The sequence below is a fragment of the Pleurodeles waltl genome, chromosome 5 (assembly GCF_031143425.1).
Source record: "Pleurodeles waltl isolate 20211129_DDA chromosome 5, aPleWal1.hap1.20221129, whole genome shotgun sequence".
Lineage (NCBI taxonomy): Eukaryota > Metazoa > Chordata > Amphibia > Caudata > Salamandridae > Pleurodeles > Pleurodeles waltl.
In genome coordinates this window covers 802,288,398-802,309,113 of record NC_090444.1, presented here as the reverse complement: position 1 = coordinate 802,309,113, position 20,716 = coordinate 802,288,398, and positions in this window count along the sequence as shown.

The window sequence follows — 20,716 nt, the reverse complement described above, 5'->3', positions numbered from 1 at the left end:
ACATCAACAAAGGTCGCTTTTTGTCTAGGGAATATCTCCCAACTCTAGGTATGTTTGAAAACTAGACACCCAGGGTAGTACAGGGTGTTGTGCCCCTCATGGATCCCAGCAAGCTTTCTTACCCACAGTACCCTACAAACCTCAAAATGTGATCAAAATCACACATGTTCATTGCGTTTCTGTGGCAGGTATAATGTTTATCAGGAGACCAAGAGGAAAACTGGTGTGCTGATCCCACACAGAAATGTGAGGCAAATATGATTTTTTTAGTACATTTGAGGTTTGCATGGGTTTATGGGTAAGAACACCTTGTGGGATCCACACAAGCCACACCTCCCTGAACTCCCCTTGGTGTCTAGTTTTTAGAAATGTGATAGACACTTTTGGTGTGTTCACTTTGTGTTTTGGGCCCTTTCTTGTCACCAGCACTTGGCCTATGCACACAAGTGAGGTACCATTTGTATCAGGAGGCTTAGGCGAATAATGAGTGGAAGGAAGTTTGTGTCTCTCCTCAGATTCCAGAACTTTGCATCACTGAATTGTGGGAAAAATGTATTTATTAGTCAAATGTTGAGGTTTGCAAAGGATTCTGGGCAGATGTGGTAAGAGCCCAACAAGTCACCCTATCCTGGATTTCCCTAGGTGTCTAGTTTCAAATGATGTACAGGTTTGCTAGATTTCCCTGGGTACCAACTGAGCTAATGCTCAAAATCTACAGCTAGGCACTTTGCAAAAACACATTCTTTTTCAGTAGAAAAATGTGATGCGTCCACATTGTATTTTGGGGTGTTTCCTGTCGCGGGCACTAGGCCTACCCACACAAGTCAGGTACCATTTTTATTGGGACACTTAAGGTATTAAAGAATAGCAGAACACATGTTACTAACAATTGTATTTCTTTGCATTTGCACCTTTGAAATGTAAGACAGTGTGTAAGAAATAAGTCATTTTGAGAAATGGCCTGTAATTCACATGCTCCTATGGGTACTCTCAACTTCAGAGATGTGCAAATAATCACTGCTTTTAAACTCCATATCCTGTGCCCATTTCAGAAATACATATGTTTCCTTGATATCAATTGTTCACTCTTTATATTTTACCAAATGAATTGCTGTATACGCAGTACACAATGAAAACCGATTGTGAGGTTAAGCTCATTTATTGGCTCTGGGTACCTTGGGTTCTTGGTGAACGTACAAGTCCTATATGTCACCGCAACTAGAAAGGTCCAGTAGACTTAATAGTGTATTGCTTTTGAAAATATAATATAGCTGGTATAGTTACAGATGAAAATGTAGGCAAAAATATCAGTTTTTCAACTCAATTTCAATATTTTGTTATTTCAATTGCTACTTTCTACAGGCAAACCTTTAAGGAGCTACACCAATGACCCCTTGCTGAGTTCAGAACATGGTCTACTTTTCAGAAATGTATAGCTTTCCATAATCCGCCATTTATTTTATACCCTTTTCTATCACTAACTAGAAGGAGTGTCAGGAATAAGGCCAGGCGCGTCCAGGTCTCGCCCAAAACTCGGCTGCGCAACTGCGGTGCTTTATGCACACCACTTGTCATCCCCTCTTGTTCCAAAGGTGACAACCAGCGTCGTCTGCCCTGTGGAAAAGCTCAAAGAGCTACAGGTTCAGGACATTGGTGGACAAGATGCACTTATCAGTGCTATTCTATGAAGGGACTACAATTCCCATGTTTTTAGAGGCAGCAGCCATCTTGGGGTGTGGCAGGCCTATAAAGCCCAGCCACACCCAAGCACGTTGCTCACTATTTTGAAGACTTCAATGGAGCCAGACCTCGTTGAGGTTTCTCTGGAGAAGAGCAGAGTTTCTGAATGGCAGAGTGTCGTCCAACCAAAGTATCCTTGTTTCCATGGTGCATTCAAAAACAAGTAGGTCGTACTCATAGCGGTAAGGCCTTGCTGAATCCAAGTTTGGAGGGAGTCATTACTTCCAAAAGTTAAAGCACCCCTTAGCATAACGAGCAAAGCATTTTCAGTTTCTAGATTACAGCGGCGTTGGCGCAACGATCAAAGGCATTTCAGAGCACAGATGTAAAGCGCTCTTTTACCCAGCAATTCAAAGCGTTTCAGTTCACAGATGTAAAGCACTTTTGTGCACAGCAATTCAAAGCGTTTCCATTCACAGATGTAAAGCGCTTTTGTGCACAGCAATTCAAAGCGTTTCCGTTCACAGATGTAAAGAGCTCTTTGGCACAACAATTGACAGCGTTTTGTTCACAGATGTAAAGCGCTCTTGGCACGACATTTCAGGCGCTTCAGTTCATAGATGTAAAGCGCTCTTGGCCTGGCAATTCAAGCACTTCAGTTCCCAGATGCAAAGCGCTCTTGGCACAGCAATTAAAGCACTTCAGTTCACAGAGGTAAAGCGCTCTTGGCACGACAATTCAGGCGCTTCAGTTCATAGATGTAAAGCGCTCTTAGCACGACAATTCAGGCGCTTCAGTTCACAGATGTAAAGCGCTCTTGGCACGACAATTCAGGTGCTTCAGTTCATAGATGTAAAGCGCTCTTGGCACGGCAATTTGAGCACTTCAGTTCACAGATATAAAAGGCTCTTAGCACGACAATTCAGGCGCTTCAGTTCACAGATGTAAAGTGCTCTTGGCACAGCAATTCAAGTGCTTCAGTCCTCAGGTTTAAAGCGCTCATGGCATGACAATCAAAGGGCTTCAATTCACATGAGTAAAAGATTCTTGCCACAACAATCTAAGTGATTCAGACTACTTGAGTAAAAGCGCTTCCTGGAATTATTAAGTAAAGCGCTTCAAGTTCAATGAGTAAAACATTTTGGCATTTATTGTTGTCAATGTGAAAGTATTTCTGGAGATAAGCAAATCATAGTTTTCATTGTTCTTTGAAAAGCTTAAGATGTGAAAAGCATATTTAATTATTTGAGATTTTCTAAGTCATGATCAAAGGTTTATGTTATGAAGGCATAGATGTAACAGGATTGATATTCTGAGTATAATCGTAGTCCAAATTTTTTGCCATCTCTTGATTCTGAGGTCGTAGTTTACCCTTGTTCCATGTCTCAAAGACGGGGCTTTGGCCTCATTTCAAAAGGGGTCTCCATCTGATATCTCGGAGACGCATTTAGTCAAGAGTCTATTGATGAGCTACATTTCTATGAATGAGTAAATGCATATTTGTTCTAACCTTTACTTTTCAGCTCTCTCTCCCTGCTGTTCCCTACCCTAATTCCCTTCCTCCCGACTGGCTTCATCATAACTCTGTGCTATAATAGCTTTCTGAGTTGGTGACGCAGGAAGGTGGGCCTTTTGTTCAGCAACGTGCAGATCCCGAAGAAATGACACGGTGACAAGGAGGTTGAAAGCACAAAAAATAGCAAACACGGGAAATGCCCCAGTAAAATGCCAAAAATGTGTTGAAAAATGTAGTTTTCTGATTCTAGTCTGCCTGTTCCTGAAACCTGGGAAGATGGTGATTTTAGCACATTAAACCCTTCATTGATGCCATTTGTAGGAGAGAAGACATGCTTTCTTTTGCAACACTCCTTTCCAATTTTTCCCAAAATACCCACATTTTAGCTAATTTCTCGGTCCCCACCAAGGAGATCCACAAACCTTGGGTACCTGTAGAATCCCCAGGATGCTGGAAAAAAAGGATGTAAATTTGATGTGGATAGCTTATGTGAACAAAACATTATGGCGGCCTGAGCGCAAACTACCTCAAACAGCCAAAATATGGCTTAGCACAAGCGGGGGGGAAATGCTTAGTAGTGAAGGGGTTAAATCCAATTGTTTTCAGAACATTAAAACAGCATTGTATTTGGGCACAATACAAAATCACATGCATGCTACTTTTATTTTAAAAGCACCCCCCTGTCTGCTGATAGCATAAATTGTGTTTCAATTTCTTGCAGTGTTTAAGGCTACAGTACCACCACCTACCTACGGGGCAGAGCGAGCAGAAAAAATAAATACACTTTATGAAACACAGGTCCCCACAAGGTAAATTTTTAAAAAGTTGTGAAATTTGGCACATATGTTTGTAAAATATTTGTTTTATTGTTTGGAAGGCATTACCTTGTGGGGACCTGGGTTCAATTCCCCACTGTGCAATCAGTCCCCACGTAGTGAGTGTGTTATTGCCCCCTAGTCCCCACAAGGATAGGCCTTTAATATGAAGTGCGTATCATAACATGCATTAGACACGTCAGGGTGTAACAACTGTCCTATTTAAACCTTTGACCTTGACTTAAATTGCATGATCACTAAATGTCACCTTTTGGTTATAGCCAAACAGGAGAAGAAGTACACATTCACCAACTGACAGACAACTCTAACTCCTGAGGAGGAAGAGCGCAAATAGAAGAAAAATCAGCTTTACCCTCTCATCAGTCTAAAAGAATGTAGTCCCAGCAACTCCTCCTCCACCCATAACTTCATCCAGGAATCATGCATGGATGGAGAGGTGGTGGTAATCCACAATGCACAGAAGCTGGTGAGAATTTTCGGGTGTCATTATCATTTTAGCTAGAGTCCACTTCTCCCATTTTCTGCTGACCTGAACCATTTGGCTACCCTGCTGAAACAGGTAATTGTCCAGCAGTTTCCTTAATGCTGGCATGTCCCTACCTTCTCCCTCCAGGCTTTTCCTCTATTAAACAGAAGGCACAACAAAAAGAAATGGCTCAACATTTTTCAGACCTTTTCAAGGCAAAGAAATAGGCCTAAAGAGCCAAGAAGTCAGTGCCACTACATAGTGCATTTTCCAAATGTGGAAACACTCTACCAGAAACAAGAAGACAGATCTTTCAACAGTGGGAGATATATTTGAACTTGATAAATTTCTTGCTTTGAAATAGGTTTAATTTGCTGGTGTGCCGAAACTTTATGGGTCACATTTATGAAAAGTGATGCTACATTGCATGTAGCGCCACCTTTCTTGCAGGCCCTTGAGCCCCTCTACTGCAACCATGTGTGCCCTATATTTAAAATGCGGTGCACCATGGCGCAGGGTAGGCGAAAATAGCATCAGAATTTCTGATGCTATTGATATACTTTTCAGGGTTAGCACCAACATTTTGGTGCTAATCCTAAACAGTACATAGGGGCCCATTGTAAACAATGGAGTGTCCCCTTTTAATGCCTGCTTTGAGGTTTTAGATTTCTTTGCACCATTGTTTCAGCCCCCCTAATGGGAGAATGCCTCCTTCGCATACATTATGCCTGGCACAGGGATAATATAGCTGAAAGGGTTACAAAGTGGCACAATGCATGCTTTGATCCACTTTGTAAATATGGTGCGGGGAAAAGGCCACCTTAGCGTAAACAAATGAGACTCTGGAAGCGCTATAGTGGCGCTAGGCCCTCTTAAATCAGGGTCTATTTGTATCTAAAACTGTCCCAAAAATCACAAGCTTTAGCTGCAATGACCCGGAATCAGAAGATAATAACTCATCCAATGTGTGCCTTACTTTTGTTATTTCAGAGTCCCCTAACTGATTAGTCTACAAAAACACACACTAACTAGCTGCACTGTCCCCAATCAATACCTCTGTTATGGTATCACTACACTGGGACTCATCTACATTGTCTGGAGTCAACCCCCCAAAAAAGGGGGAGCATTTTGCTCTGGTATTCTGTTCCTTGTAGCCCAAGCCACTCAAGCAGAGAAAGATTTTGAGTAGGCTTCAAAAGCAGGAGAAATTACATCAGGTACTTTTTATCAATGTTTCAAGAATACCCACCTTCTCATAACTTCATATCTCTGCCGCATAAGGTGCCCAGAAAAGTGCAGTGAGGTGGGTGAATTTTCAGATAATCAAATACCTTTTGGAGCCAGTTTTTGCAAATGATCCTGCAACGTGTGCAACAACAGGATCACTTGACTCATGGTACTCTGCTCCTTGCTGCCTTCATGTGTCATAATGACACAAGGGTGTTGCGCAGCGGCACGCTACGCAAGCCAAATGTTCCACTCGGGACGTGGCATGCGGCAGAAGGATGCGCCGCGCCCCTACCCTTTCCTATCTTTGTCAAGGCCCCTAATTGGGCAATGGGGCCTCGCTTCTGCATTGGCGCGGCGCGCCCCCATTAGTTCCTTCCTCTCCCCACTCTCCCTTTTCTGCCCCACTAACCTTCTATTTCTTTTTCCTTCTTTTCTGTCGTCCTCGTTTTCTTCCTAACTTATGCCTTTCTTTCCTACCCATGACTCCCTTCTCTTTCCCTGCATGCTTTGGAGCCTTATTTACTATGGTGCTTTTTCTATAGAATTCTATGATATGATCCCAGTCCAATATGGTGACTTTTACTTCCTGTCGGTCACTTCTTGTTCTTTGGGAATCTAAGGTGTGTGATTCCTCTTCTCTTTGCGCTGCAACACTTCCTTTGGGTGGTGATCTTCACTCCTGTTCTTCTGCGTCAGACATTGATTTTCTGATCCTGTTTCAGCTTTTTCCTGGTTATTTCAGCCTTTTTGTTCTGATTTATTGTTACCTTTGTTTTTGTTTCAGGAGCTCCTTTATGAGGTTTTTCCCCTTTTGGGGTTTTTTCCCTCGGGGACTCCTTTTGGAGCGCATGGACTGCTTTTGGCGTTCCCCTCCGTCAGCAGCACCGTGGCTACCAGAAAGGGTTGCCCCTATTTGGGCAAAGGCAGAACCTACCAGAATAAGAACCTCGCCACACTTCCAGTGTGCCACAGACACAGACTACGAGTAGGTCATGACAAAGGGAGTAACATTTGGATCACGCACTTCACTAGATACTTTTGTCCATCATTATCATTATGGCTTTGCAGTTGCATCCCTTCTTCTTAGAAGTACATAATCATTGCTGCTCATGTGCTGCTCATACAGTTGTTGCAGCATGTAGTTGATTGAGTTCCAATGTGATGCCCCCTTGTATAAAGGCTTTTACTGATAGTCTATTAGCACACTAAATGATACTCTACTGCTATGTCTTTGAACAATTGACTGAGTATGTTGTTGGCTACTCTTTTTTCAATAAGGTCTTGCACAATTAAGTTTAGGCAATGTAGTGGCAACAACTACAATACTGAGACCTCTGGGTTGAAGCCATTCATAGACTTTGGTGTTCAGTTCATCCAAGACGTTACCACCTGTATGCAATTTCTGCATTGCAAACTTTGTAACTGTTGCATGCTGCTGGATGCCCCGAAAAGCATAATCAGTGGAGAGACAAGGAGGTACCTGTTGCTTTTCTTCCTTGAAGAAGATCCAGTGGCTTATTTAGAAGCCCCTTGGCACCACCAGAGCATCACTTTAAAGGCAGCCCGTTGCACATACTGCAGGGCCATATGTACAAGGACATGTAAAGCCACCCTGCGTGGATTTTCATGGCCTTGTAGTTATGGACTGAAGCAAAGCAGTGCAAGTTGCTGCTTTGCCTCACCCTGTGATAGGGAGAACATTTAAGTGGGCATACCCATGTTATACCCAGACATTTGACACATTCCCAGATTTACAGGATTTCATAAACCTTGAATTGCGTCGAAAGTCTGCGCCTCCCTAGGGGAAGCATAAGGGAGGCACAACAAGGAGAAATAACATTATTTCTCCTTGTTTTCCATTTTCCTATAGAAAAAGGAAAACGCCACTCCGGATTTTAGTTTTGCAGGAAGGTGTCCCTTCCTGCACAAAACAATCATCCCTGCAGTGCTGACACCCTTGCACCATGGTAACCCAGCGCAAGGCAAAAGGACAGGAATGTGCCGTATCTCATAGATACAGTGCATTCCTGTCCTTTTCTTTTGGCGCAGGACAGGGCAGCAACAATCCTTGTGGTGCTATCCTGCGCCAGAACCTCATAAATAAGGCTCCTAGTACGCAAAGAGGCACATGTAATCTGTTACGTGACATTTTCTCTTCACAATTTGTTAATATCCTGCCCATTTTCCTCATCACTACCCTCTTCTATCACTAGAACTTATTCTTTCTCATCATCAGCAGCTATGCTGTTAAGGTGCTTAGTCAATATGTTGCCCATTAAGATGGCCTCTAGTCCCATAATGTCCACCTGACTTACTACAAAGAAGTTTTGGGGTCAAATTGAGCATTTTGCTGTTTGCCCACAATGCTGATGCAATTTAAGCATGAAAAAGTCCCAAACAGGAGAGGACAGCGTTCTTATTGAGTCAATGCCTGAAGAATAAGTTGAGGTGAAACTTAGCTGTTAAAATGGCCTTTCTCTAGAATGGGCTGTTACTGAGGTAAGGAAAGGATTTTACGGTCTTCTTGGAATTATGGGAGCAGGCAGTTTGGCAGAGCTCCATGACTCAAAGCAGGATGAATGGAGGTAAGCTGTATTTCCTCTGTGCCACTCTCCGCACAAACAATCACTGGCTCATTATCACCTTACTTGCAAGACTTTCAGGAACCTTTCTTTCTGCTTGTCTCTCATGGCAGGCCTCCATTATGGTTCAATCCATGTCAAGAGCATCAGAACTGTAGGATTCAGCAAAATTGGGGAAGCTCTTTCTTTTGCTTGCAGGAGATCATGAAGGTTATGTGTCCAATGGAAGGACCATCACAACAACATCTTGCTCAGCAGCAAGCTTAACTTCCAACTCTACTGCTACCTCCGGATGACCAGATGCTGTTGACAGTAATTTCTATTGTTGACTTTCCTGTGAAGGTTCAGTTTGCTGTGGGACAAATCAATTTCAGACTCACTGTAGCTTCCGTGCCTGCAGCCACTAAAGTGCTAAGAGACATGGGCTATGATTTTGGTGGTGATACCACTTATCTAGGGACAATAATACTCCTAGCCTCTTCCTGCGCAGAGCAAGGCGCAGCAATTGTCCCATTTCCTGAAAAATAAGGAGGGTTCGATGTCACTGGTGGCGCTGACAACAGATTTCTACTTCTTCCCACTGGTCTGCAGGAACCTCCTCTTTGGGGCCATCTTCTTAACCTTTTGTATGGATTAGCACTTAACTCAAACAGAAGCCCTTAGCAGAGGACTATGGTGTCATAGTCAGTTAATTGGAAGACTAGTCCTCTCACCGTCTCAGTATCTTGTGCAACATCTTGTGCACCTACAGACAACAATAATAACATAGGAACTCAGAGAGACTTAGGCAGTGTAGACAATGTAATTCGAGTCAGCATCAATCATCACAAATGATTAACAATAAAATACCCTGGCAGAAATTAAGTTTCCTATATTTTACATGGGAAAAGTTAAGTTGGTGTTCCTTCAGTGTCCATGGGACCCCTATGGGAGGATGGGAATATTTGAACTAAATAATTAAATATTAGCTGGTGTCCATCCAGGGGCCATGGGACACTATGAGATGAAGGGGATTCTGGAAATAATCCTGTAAATTAGCTAAATAATAATCACTGTCCCCCCAGGATCCAAGAGATACCTTTGGGAGGTAAGCAGAAGCAGGCAGGGATTGAATAAATTAATTAGGTCATAGTCTGTGTACCTCCAAGCCCTGTGGGGATCATATGGCAGGCAGGAAGAGGTTGAAAAAAAGCAAATAAAGTAATTAGATACTAGCAGGTGTTCCTCAGGGCCTATGAGCACCCTATGGAAGGCAGGAAGAGGCACATAAAATCTAATACATTAATTTCAAAATAATATTTGGTATTGAATCCTTGCAGGGTACGTAGGAGGCAGGCAAAATATAATAAATTATTAAAAACTGTACTACAGACTACTACAATCATCCATAAACACATTAAATATATCAGGAAACACAAAAAGATCACAAATATGACACAGACTTCTTCTATAAATGTTACTAGAAAACGGCTTGCAGAAGTGGAAAAAAATGATTGAAATACACACTAGCTGCAAAAAATGTTAGTCGCACAACACCACCATATGGCTAGGAAAAAAGGAGGCAGTGAGAACAAAGGCAAAATGATCAGCACTTATATTTTTGGAAAACTATAGCACAGCAGCAGTGGGAATGTGTAAAATACATTACAAATACATCCAAGGTTTATTGCAGGGTGCACCAGAACCCAAACACTAAAACAGCAGTGCAGTAAAATTATTAACAGATCTATACAAAATCACAAAAACAAAATGGTTTTGAGAAAATGTATATTATAACTCTATGCCTCCACCATCCAAAAATGGTGCAAACATATCCCTTAAAGAAATATTCCCACAAGGACTCCTATTTTAAATTGCAGGTCATCAAACAACAAAGAAATAAAAAAAGAACAAAAATAGGGGTGTCCACCTTTTCTCACACAACAAACAATTTGTAAAGTACTGCATTAAACTTACTTCATTTTACCCAGCAAGTAAAGATTTAAAGCCTGTGTATGTAGCAAAGATTGCAGACAAAAATGAAGTGATCCTTTTCTTCCAAAATCTATATCCAAAATGACCAAACGCTGAACAAAGTAGAGGGTAGATCCTTAGGACAGGAAGAGGAAGTTGCTACTGTATGTACATTAGCCTTCCAGTCTCTATAGCAGTTTCCCCCTGTAAAGAAAGTGTTCATTCTAAAAAAGGACTCAGATGGTCCACTCGGTTAAAAAATCCAACTCGGAAAAGTATATAGGAGTTGATTTATTTTCGTACATCTGCATTAAAAGACTGTTGCTCGCATTTGGAACTGCAATTTTGCACACAACAAATTGCGCGACTAGTCTGCTCAGGTAAAAAATCAACCTGAGGAGGGCGCGCGAGCTGCCAGCCGCCAGCCAAGATGGCCACCTGACATCGGAGCTCCGCGCATCGTCGGACGCATTTTCACTGCCGGAGCCGTTTTTTCGTCAATTTTAATGGGGTTCTCCTCATATTAGCCTGTTGAATGTTTTGGTGAGCATTTTTTATATTTTAAATGCCGCCCAGCTTCTTTTCTTGACTTTTAAAATATGTTTTTACATGTCTCCTCATGAGAGGGGCCATCTTGAATAATTACTGCTCACCAATTTGATGTACTTATTTGTTTGATCTTTGAATCTTTGATGGATTCACTTGCAGTTTTTGCGCAAGCTATGTAATTTATTTTTGCTGTCTCATCAACATATATTTGGAGAACCTCTGTCACTCGTTTCCTTATTGAAGGCTTTTATTTTTATATGGGCAAACTAAAGAAAATAAAAGCTCTGTCACATCAGTTCTCCTCAAGTGATAAACTTTCGCAGTTTTTACAATTGGATACTTCTGCTGCAGCATATTCTTCCACCAAGTCAAAGATGTCTTTCTCATCTTCTTCTTCGCCTAAAGTCTCTCAGAATATTTCTACAACCACTCATAAGAGAGTCAAACAAGACCCACCTTCACCAGTAAAATCTCCCTCACCGATCTCTATAGAACTTGTGCTTGACAAAATACGTGCATTGCGTCCTTTTATTGAAGAAACTAAGTCTCGGATGCAAAATCTTGATACTAAGTGGTCTTAAATGGAAGTAAGAGTCTCTGTTTTGGAGCAAAGGGTCAGCGACGTGCAAGATGAAACACATAAAATTACTAGTTTGGAGAAAGAAGTGGCAACTTTGAAGACACTTGCGGAGGATTTGGAAAACAGAAACAAATGCAATAATCTTCACCTTTATGGATTACCGGCGGGTCTTGAAGGGAGTGACCCAATTTCATTTCTTGCTTCATTCTTTCCAAAGTTAGTGGACCTACCATCTTCTACAATATTGAACATCCAAAGTGCACACTGCATTGGTCATCGTCCTCTGCATTCCTCCATATCTAAACCAAGAGGCGTGATTATTTTCTTTCTTGAATTCACTGATCTATTGAGAGTTCTTAATGCTGCAAAAGCCAAAAAACAAATCTCTTGGCAAGGAAATAAAATCTTCATCTCACAGGATGTGTCAAAAGCTACAGCAAACAGAAGGAAATAATTTTTGGATCTTCGTCCACACCTTCGTGACTTGGGAGCTCGTTTTGGATTATTCCATTTATGTTTGTTCATAGTGACATATCAAAATAAGACCACTTCATATACCTCTCCTGCAGCTCTTTGTGATTTTCTAAGACTATACTCTACAAACCCTATGGAAACGGCTGGTCCTTCTGCACGTTGACTATATGCGTTTCTTAATCTAATATGCCCTTGTTCATTACTATTACGATACAGATGATGGTCCTTCATATGCAGTACATACATTACATTATATTGATGTGACTTTAGGTCCTTTTTATTAATGTACTGTTTTCTTTCCACAGGTTCCTGCTGTTCTATAAATCATTATTCTTGCTCGTATCATTTGTCCATTGGTACTTTCATTTTCCTTGCTGTGCCTTCTTCAGTCTTTACTATCACCAGCCCTGTCCCATTGACCATTCATCTCAGGTATGTTTCTGCAGTCGTCTTTATTTTTCTTGGTGTTTCCCCTTTACTCTTCTCTCTCTCTCTGTTTCTTGTTTTCCTATCCCCATATGTATTTTCGGTTATTTATTGTACAAGATCTTTCATGTACATATATGTTTATGTGACGTGAAAATTCAGAAGTTATTTCTTGGAATGTCAAAGGATTTATTAACCCATTAAAAATGTGGAGAATTATATCCCATTTAGCTAAATATAATTCAGACTTGGTTCTTTTACAAGAGACCCATTTGACGGATTCTGAAGCAATGAAACTTAAAAGAGGTTGGGTGCGCAGTTTTTACTTCTCCTACATCTACAAAGAAAAATGGTGTAATTGTGCTCTGCCATAAAACATTAGCAGTTAATGTTATTTCGCATGACTTGGATTCTGATGGTAGATGGCTCTTTGTGAAGCTAAGTATTAATGGGATTGTAATGACTATTGGTAATATTTATTGTCCTAATCACTCAGATTTGATTTTTTGGCCTAAAATTACTAAACAATGTGTGCATTATAATGAAGATTTTCTTTCTTCTTGGAGAGGATTGCAATCAACTTATTGATCTATTTATAGATAGGCAATCTGTAATAAAACTTTTCTCCACATAAAATGCATTAACAATTTAAGGCATTTCTCTCACAATGTAATTTAATTGATTCATGGAGAACTTGTAATCCTAGGGATTTCTCGTTTTATTCTCCACCACATGGCTCCTTAACTAGACTTGACCGTATTTTTGTTTCAAAATCACTTTCCCAAAATCTTATTAATTCCTCCATTGAACCATGGTGAGATCTGATCATGCTCCAGTAACACAGATTTTGATTTGCTCACGGTGCATCCCAAATCCAATAGGTGGTGATTTAATAATTCATTGTTGCTTGATTCTAAATTTTCCACATCCTTTGTTGCCTTTGCGGAGGAATTTTTCCGAATTAATGATGACTTTCATGTTTCCCCACAATTGTTATGGGATTCGTTTAAGGCTGCGGCTCATGGACATATAATAAATTGTGTCTCTAATAAAAAGACAACTTTTAATGCACATCATCAAGCTCTACTTCTCAAAATTAAATGTTTAGAACATCAATATTATTCTTCCTCTTCTAATATTAATCTACAAGAACTTATTCAAGTAAAATTGCAATTTAACAAAATCTGGATGGATAATGCCTCCTCTTTTCTTCTCCGTAGTAGCGCCCGCTATTCTGGAGGTCAAAATAGATCAGGTAAACTTCTGGCTAATTATTTAAAAGTACGAAAGCAACGCCACACAGTGAAGTTTATAATTACAGATACTGGTGAGTCCCTTTTTAAAGATGATGATATCTTACCTGAATTTGTCAATTATTACCAGACACTTTATACTCCTGAGTCAGTCCCAGCCTCCTTACAGATTGATGAATATTTAAAGAAAATTCCAAACCCTAATAAAACTCTAGTTGATGTTTCTTCACTTGAAGTAGATATTTCTTCGTCAGAAATTTTTAAAGCCCTTCAGTCTCTTAAAAAGGGTAAAAGTCCTGGTCCGGATGGATTCACAGTGGAATTTTTCTACATTTTTCTGACATTTTCCTTCCCAAACTTTTACAGCTTTTTCAATTCTTCACAAGCTCTGGCTGTACAGGAGGAACATTTCAAGAAGCTTTGGTTTGTTTAATTCCAAAGGTAAGGACCATACTTTCTGTAAAACTTATAGGCCAGTTTCTCTGCTCAATACAGATTATAAAATCTTTGCTAAATTGTTAGCCTTACGTCTTGTTCCCCTTTTACCTGTGCTGATAAGTAAGGAACAAACTGGTTTTGTCAAAGGTAGACTTGCTTCTGACAACTCTAGAACATTCTTCAATGTACTCGGCAAAGCTCCCGCTCTTTTGTACTACTTACCAGCAATTTCCATAGATGCTGAGAAAGCGTTTGATTGGTTAGACTGGTCTTTTCTATTAAAAACTTTAGCCTGGCATGGTTTAGGGCCTAATCTCATTTCACTTATCTCTTTGCTTTATCAATCCCCAATGACATCGATATTGGTGAATGGGAAATTGTCCAGATACGTTGTAATAAGTCGAGGCGTTCGTCGAGGGTGTCCGTTCTCTCCACTCCTATTTATTCCAGCTCTAGAGCCTTTTCTATCCTGTATTAGAAATAACATTAAAATTGAGGGTTTCCAGTATGGTGAGAAACACTTAAAATTAACGGCATATGCAGATGATATACTTTTATTCGGATAAAACTGAAATCCTTCCTCCAACAAAATTTTGTTTTAGATCATTGTTTGATTTTGCTGGCTTTCATTGGAATTCTTCCAAGATTAGATATTTAGGTATTTGGTTCACCTCTTCCATTAAAAAGTCCATTGAAGTAAATATCTCTGATGCTATAGAGAAGGTTGATAGATCCCTTTTGTTATGGAATCCCTTATTTTTATCTTGGTGGGGTCGCCTTGACTCTATCATAATGAAGATTTCTCCTAACATTTTATGTATCCTATCCATAATTCCGATTCCTCTTCCTATTACTTTTTTTTAAACAACTGGACTCCAGATTGTCTAAATTCCTTTGGACTTATAAGAAATCTAGAATTTCTCTCAGTCACCTTTGTCATTCTAAACAGTAAGGAGGAGACAATTTTTCAGATTTCAGACTGTTTCACAAATCCTTTTGTTTGCATCAAGCTTCTAGATGGATCTCCTTGTCAAGCTCTGTGTTTGCTCCCTTATGGTTGAATATTGAATGTTCTTTTCTTCTATCTTTTTCTCCTCATGAGGTGGTATCCTTTTCTTATAATATTTAGCTTATCTCCTCCCCGCTTCTTAAACATACTTGTGCTCTTCTGCATTCTCACTATTTATCTCCAAACATCACTTATTCCTCTTTTCTGAACTCCCCTATTTGGCATAATTGTCTCATCACTATCAATAAAAAACCTTAATTTCGGAAATCCTGGAGACAAAGAAATATAGCGTGGGTTAAAGATTTATTTTCCAATGATAATCCACTTTCATTTTCACAATTCCGACTTCTATTTCATTGTCCTAATTCATTTATCCCTACATATCTTCTTCTTATTAATATTATTCTTGATGTACTTTTTTCCTTGCCTTCCCGTCCTTCTTCTTCGGAATTACCCTTTACGTTGTCTTCCTTTCTTACCTCATTTCCTAAGGCATCAAATATTTATAAACTTTTTCATTCTCCTGTTTTGACACGGCCTGAATCCCGAACCCCTCCTCAGAACCCGACATGGCCATAGCCATCCCGGACGGCTATAAGTTCACCCGCAGAGACCACACCAACAGACCGGGAGGAGGGATCGCCATAGTCCACAAGAACACCATCAGTATCTCAACCAACACCGAAGACGCACTTGACGCCACCGAACACTTACATTTCCAGATTCACATCAACGCCAGCACAACCCTCAGAGGAACACTCGTCTACAGACCCCCCCGGCCGTAGTTCAGTGACTCTATCGCCGACATTATCAGCGCTCACGCCCTTGCTTCTACAGACTACATCCTCCTTGGCGACCTGAACTTTCACCTCAAAAACGTCAACGACAGCAACTCCACCGCCCTGCTCAACAACCTCACCAACCTTGGTCTCAAACAACTCATCACGACACCCACCTACTTCGTCTGCCACATGCTCGACCCCGTCTTCTCCGCCAGCAGCCACTTCACCTTCAGCCACACCACCAAACTCCACTGGACCTACCACGTTGTGTCCACTTCACCTTCAAGAAACCCACCACGCACCACCACCCACCACAGATCCCCCGCCGCAACTGGAACAAGGTCACTGAAGACCAACTGATCTCCACCCTTGCCTGAGACCCGCCACCCATCACCACCGACCCCAACACAGCCGCCCGCAACCTCAGACAATGGATAGACAACTGCACCAACACCCTCGCCCCGATCAAGAAACCCTCCAACAACCACACCAGCACTAAGGCCATCTGCTTCACCGCCGACCTTCAGGCCTCCAAACGGGAGTGTAATGCATATGTGCTTATCATTGACAAAATAAATACATGCATTCTCTAGTCACAATAACAGAAACACATTTAATTTTGGCATAAGTGTCCAGTAACAAGATGAATGATTGTCACTAAAATAAACATATCCATTACAAATGTACAACATTAATGTATGCATTTAAAAAAATAACTAGAATCCACAAACTGTGGAGGTCACTGTGACAAATGAGAGAAAGTGCACAGCACATACATTAGCAGAAATAACATCACCAGTAAACAATTAGTAACAATCATTAAATAATTCCAGGGCAAAGGTATTCTCAAAATAAAAATGATTTATGTGATGATATAACTCTCTCATAATGAAAATGTGAAACACAGCAAATAAACAAATAAAGGCAGTAGGCTATCAGTCCACAAAATGAGTTGCATGACCACAAATAGCCTCCTAGGGACACTGCTAAATTAAATCTCCTCAGGAAGGGGCATCTATGGGGCAGAGAGCTGGAACCTCAGTTATGTAACTGGGAGCAGGGGCCCTTGGTTTTCGGAGGGGTAGGCTTGGGAGAGGTGGGTTTGGGTTTATTAGTGTTGAGATTTGGAAGGGGTGGAAATACGTTTGACAAGGATTTACCTTTGGGATGGGAGGTTGGGATATGAAAGGGGTGGTTTGAGGTGTGGAAAGGGTGAAAAGATGTTTGGAAAGGGTGGTTTGGGATGTGGAAGGGGACAGGGCCAGAGGAAAAAGGTAGTCCTTGGGAAAATGGGTAAGGTGGTTGGCAAGGAGTTTGGGTTGGGGGATAGAAGGAGTGGAAGTGTCTGATGTGATGTGTCTGTTGAAGGTGTGGGTGTCTGAGGGTCTGGTGTATGTGCTGTATGTTTTGATTTGTGTTTCTCACTGGGTATCTGTTGGGTGGGTGAGTATGGGTGTTTGTGTTCAGTATGTGTGTGTGGATGTGTCTGTTGAGGAGGTGGTATTTGTTGTTGTGGTATCTGTGGGTGTGCTGGTGATGTGTGTGGGTGCTGGTATAGTTGTGGGTATGCTGACTGTGGGTGTGCTGGTGGTGAGTGTGGATGTTTGTGGCATGGTGGGTGTGGTATCTGCAGGTTTTCTGGTGGTGGGTGGTGTGTGTTTGTGTTATGGTTGGTGTGGTGCCTATAGGTATGCTTGTTGTGGTGGTGGGTGGTATCTGCATGTGTGTGTCTGTGTTTCTTGCTATGTGGGTGTGAGGACGTGCTGTTTGTGTTTATTGTAGTGAGTGCATGCAAATGTTTGACTGTACTTGGGATAGGGCTGGGTGGAGGGATTTTAGATTGTGAAGGGGTAGGAGTCTGAGCACGAGGTTGGGGTGGGTGGGAGTCTACGTTCAAAGAGGAGGCCAGACCCTGAAATGACCCTGGATGACTGCTGTAGGCCAGGCAGGGCACCGTGAATGCCATCCAGATAGGCAGCATCTGGGTATTCTAGCCGGCCAGCCCCTGGATGGTATTCAGTAATACAGTCTTGCCTACAGCGATAGTCCTTAAAAGATCTACAGCCTCCTGATTGAGTGAAGCCTGGAACACGCGGGTGGGGGGGTGGTGTCTGCAGCAAAGGTGATGCCACCCTATTTAGGGGGTAGCTATGGCCAACTGGGGGGGACGCAAGAGGGAGGGTTGCAATAGAAACATGGGTGGCAGACAACGATTCAGGTGTAATAGTCGCTTCAGGGTCCACCACCCCTAGGGACTGGTCTTCATTGTCACTTGTGGCCTTCTTGCCAGTCCCCTCACCCTCCATGCCACTGGCTCCCTCAGTGTCCATGGTGTGCACACTGGAGCCACAGTGGCCAGCTTCCTCCTCACCAACGTGGCAGCTGTCACCTTCGCCTTGCCTAGATGATGCTAAAAAGACAGATATAACAGTTTGAGGTATCTGTGCAAATACAATTGGACATGAACGTTGATCACATAGCATTTGCTCAAAGAATAGAAAATTCCCCATGCTAGGTCCTATATCATGTATCCGTTTGTCTCTTATCTACTTGTAGTCCCCTCCATGGCAAAGGGCTTTGAAAGCATGAGTGAACTAATAGGCCTTGAGACAATTCTAACCCACTGCAGTACAGAGCTAAAATATTTTCTTATTTCAAAAGAGCCATGTGTGGGGCTTGAAATTGACTTCTCAAGATGGGAAACCACAACATCTATGTAATGTAACCTTCCGTCTCCAAATGTTCCTTTAAGTATCACATTTTTCACCATCTTTGATTTCCCATCTGGACAGAACTAAGAGCACCAAATATTGTTCGGGAATGTGTAACTCTCTCACCAATGTGAATACATTCTGTCTGTTGCTGTTAATACAGTTTGGCATAACATTTTACGTTGTTTCACAGACATTTAAGAAGGACTAAAGCATCATGCCAACCTGCTACCGTCTACAGGAATGGATTGGGAATTTGCTGTACAAACAAGTTTCAAACATTCTCCAGATAAGGAATGATGTCGCTGTACACGTTTCCAGTCCTTTTAGAGCAGATGCTCAGTATCATATTGTCATAGCACCAACTTACCAATGTCAAGTCTGATACATCAACTGCATCATAAGTGTGCAGTTTGCCATGTCACGAGTAATAAGAACTACATTGCCTACTCATATTTGTGATGGAGCACCCCACCTGGCCCAATCAAAATGGAGCATGTTTGGTCCAACTGTTCCTCATGACATAGAGATACTGCAGGTACCCCTTTGTTTGCATACAGCCATGTGTCTGCTAGAAACAGTACTTGGCTTGTGATGAGGAATCTAGTGGCTACCTTCAGAATAAAGAAGTACACCAGGTACAGCATCAGACACTCATCTGAACTGGATGTGTGTCAACCATCATGTTGATGCCATACAATGTTGCTGGAAATAAAAAATGCTAAACAGCAAAAACAGCTACAGACAATCACTTACCCCCTTGATGCTGCTGTTATGCCCTCAACTGCCCATCAAGCTCTGGGTAGGCCACCACAAGGATGGGGGCCATTAGGAGGGTCAAGGTGTGGCACACCAGCTTGGATCATTGGAAGGACTGCCTGAGCTGGCCTTTGCAGACTTCTACATCAAGTATTGTAGGTCCTCTCACCTCTTACGACAATGCAGGCTGCACCGCTTATGGATCTCTAGGGTCAGCACCTTCTTAGTGATGGTCATCCATATTTCCTACTTTTGATGGGCATTGATCAGTATGGATGATAGAAAGGAACAAGAAGAGACGTTTAGAGTGATCTGGTTAGTCTGTAGTGCTGTGACACTATTTTGTTGCATTGTTCACATGCTTTTACCAAAGAGTAACTTAATCTTTTCCTAAAACATTTAGAGGTACCTAGGAAATACTGATTTGTAGTGATTGGTTGAGCACACTCAACATTTTCTTTCTCCTCATGTTACCAGTGCAGGCCCAAAACACCATCTATGCCATGGCTATGAAACATTTCCTCTTGTGAGACCCACTGCTGATTACTCACAATCATTGTGAGGCACTAAAGGCTAAACAACTTGCTTGTACATATCCCCATGCACAGCTACATTGGTTTCATGCCTAAACTCCTAAAAGTCAGGACCCATGGTTTGCCCTACATACAGTGATGAAGGGCAGTATGAAAGGGCAGCTATATGTCAGTGAGAGCAGGAATTTGGGAGATATATGAACAAGGGTGTGTAGGAATGGGACGTACTTGTGTGGATGATTAAGAGCCTATGATATGTGAACTTGCAGCACAGGAAATAACTTTTCATATATGTGGCACCATGATATGTATCAAAGCATACAGAGCATCCTATTCCACAATATGTGATGTCATCCAACTTGATAGGACAGCATCCGATATCTCCATAACATGAAAACATTTTGTTTCACTTAACATCACTACCATTTGATATTGGCTGTATGCTGTCACTCATACTATGTGCACTGTCTACTGGTCAATTGTAGTAACTGGCCTGTAGTTTGTCTGATGAAAGTAGGATAATGAGTTACATGGACAGATATTATAACTTCTCTTTTCAGGTGACTTTACATTTCCATACACAGACATGTCTGTGTCCCCAGAAAAATCATTCAAAACACTTAACCCATGAAAAAAAGGGACAAATTAGGCTGTGGACAAAAAAGGAACCAGTTAGTTAGTCAAAACATTTCCAATCAGACGTGTACCTTTTCCTCTGTGGTCCTATAGAGCTTTCTGTACAGGGACAGGACCTCCCTGGCAAGGAGCTCCAGCTCCTCTGTGCTGAAAGCAGGGGCCCTGTCACCTACTTTAGCCAGCATCCTGTCTCCCAGAATTTGGTAGCAGCAGCAAAAAATTACCCGTCACACATGTTGACCTATGGCAGGGATTGCAGCGGAGGGTACTACCTGCTATGCAGTGAATTTCTGTTGACTGCCA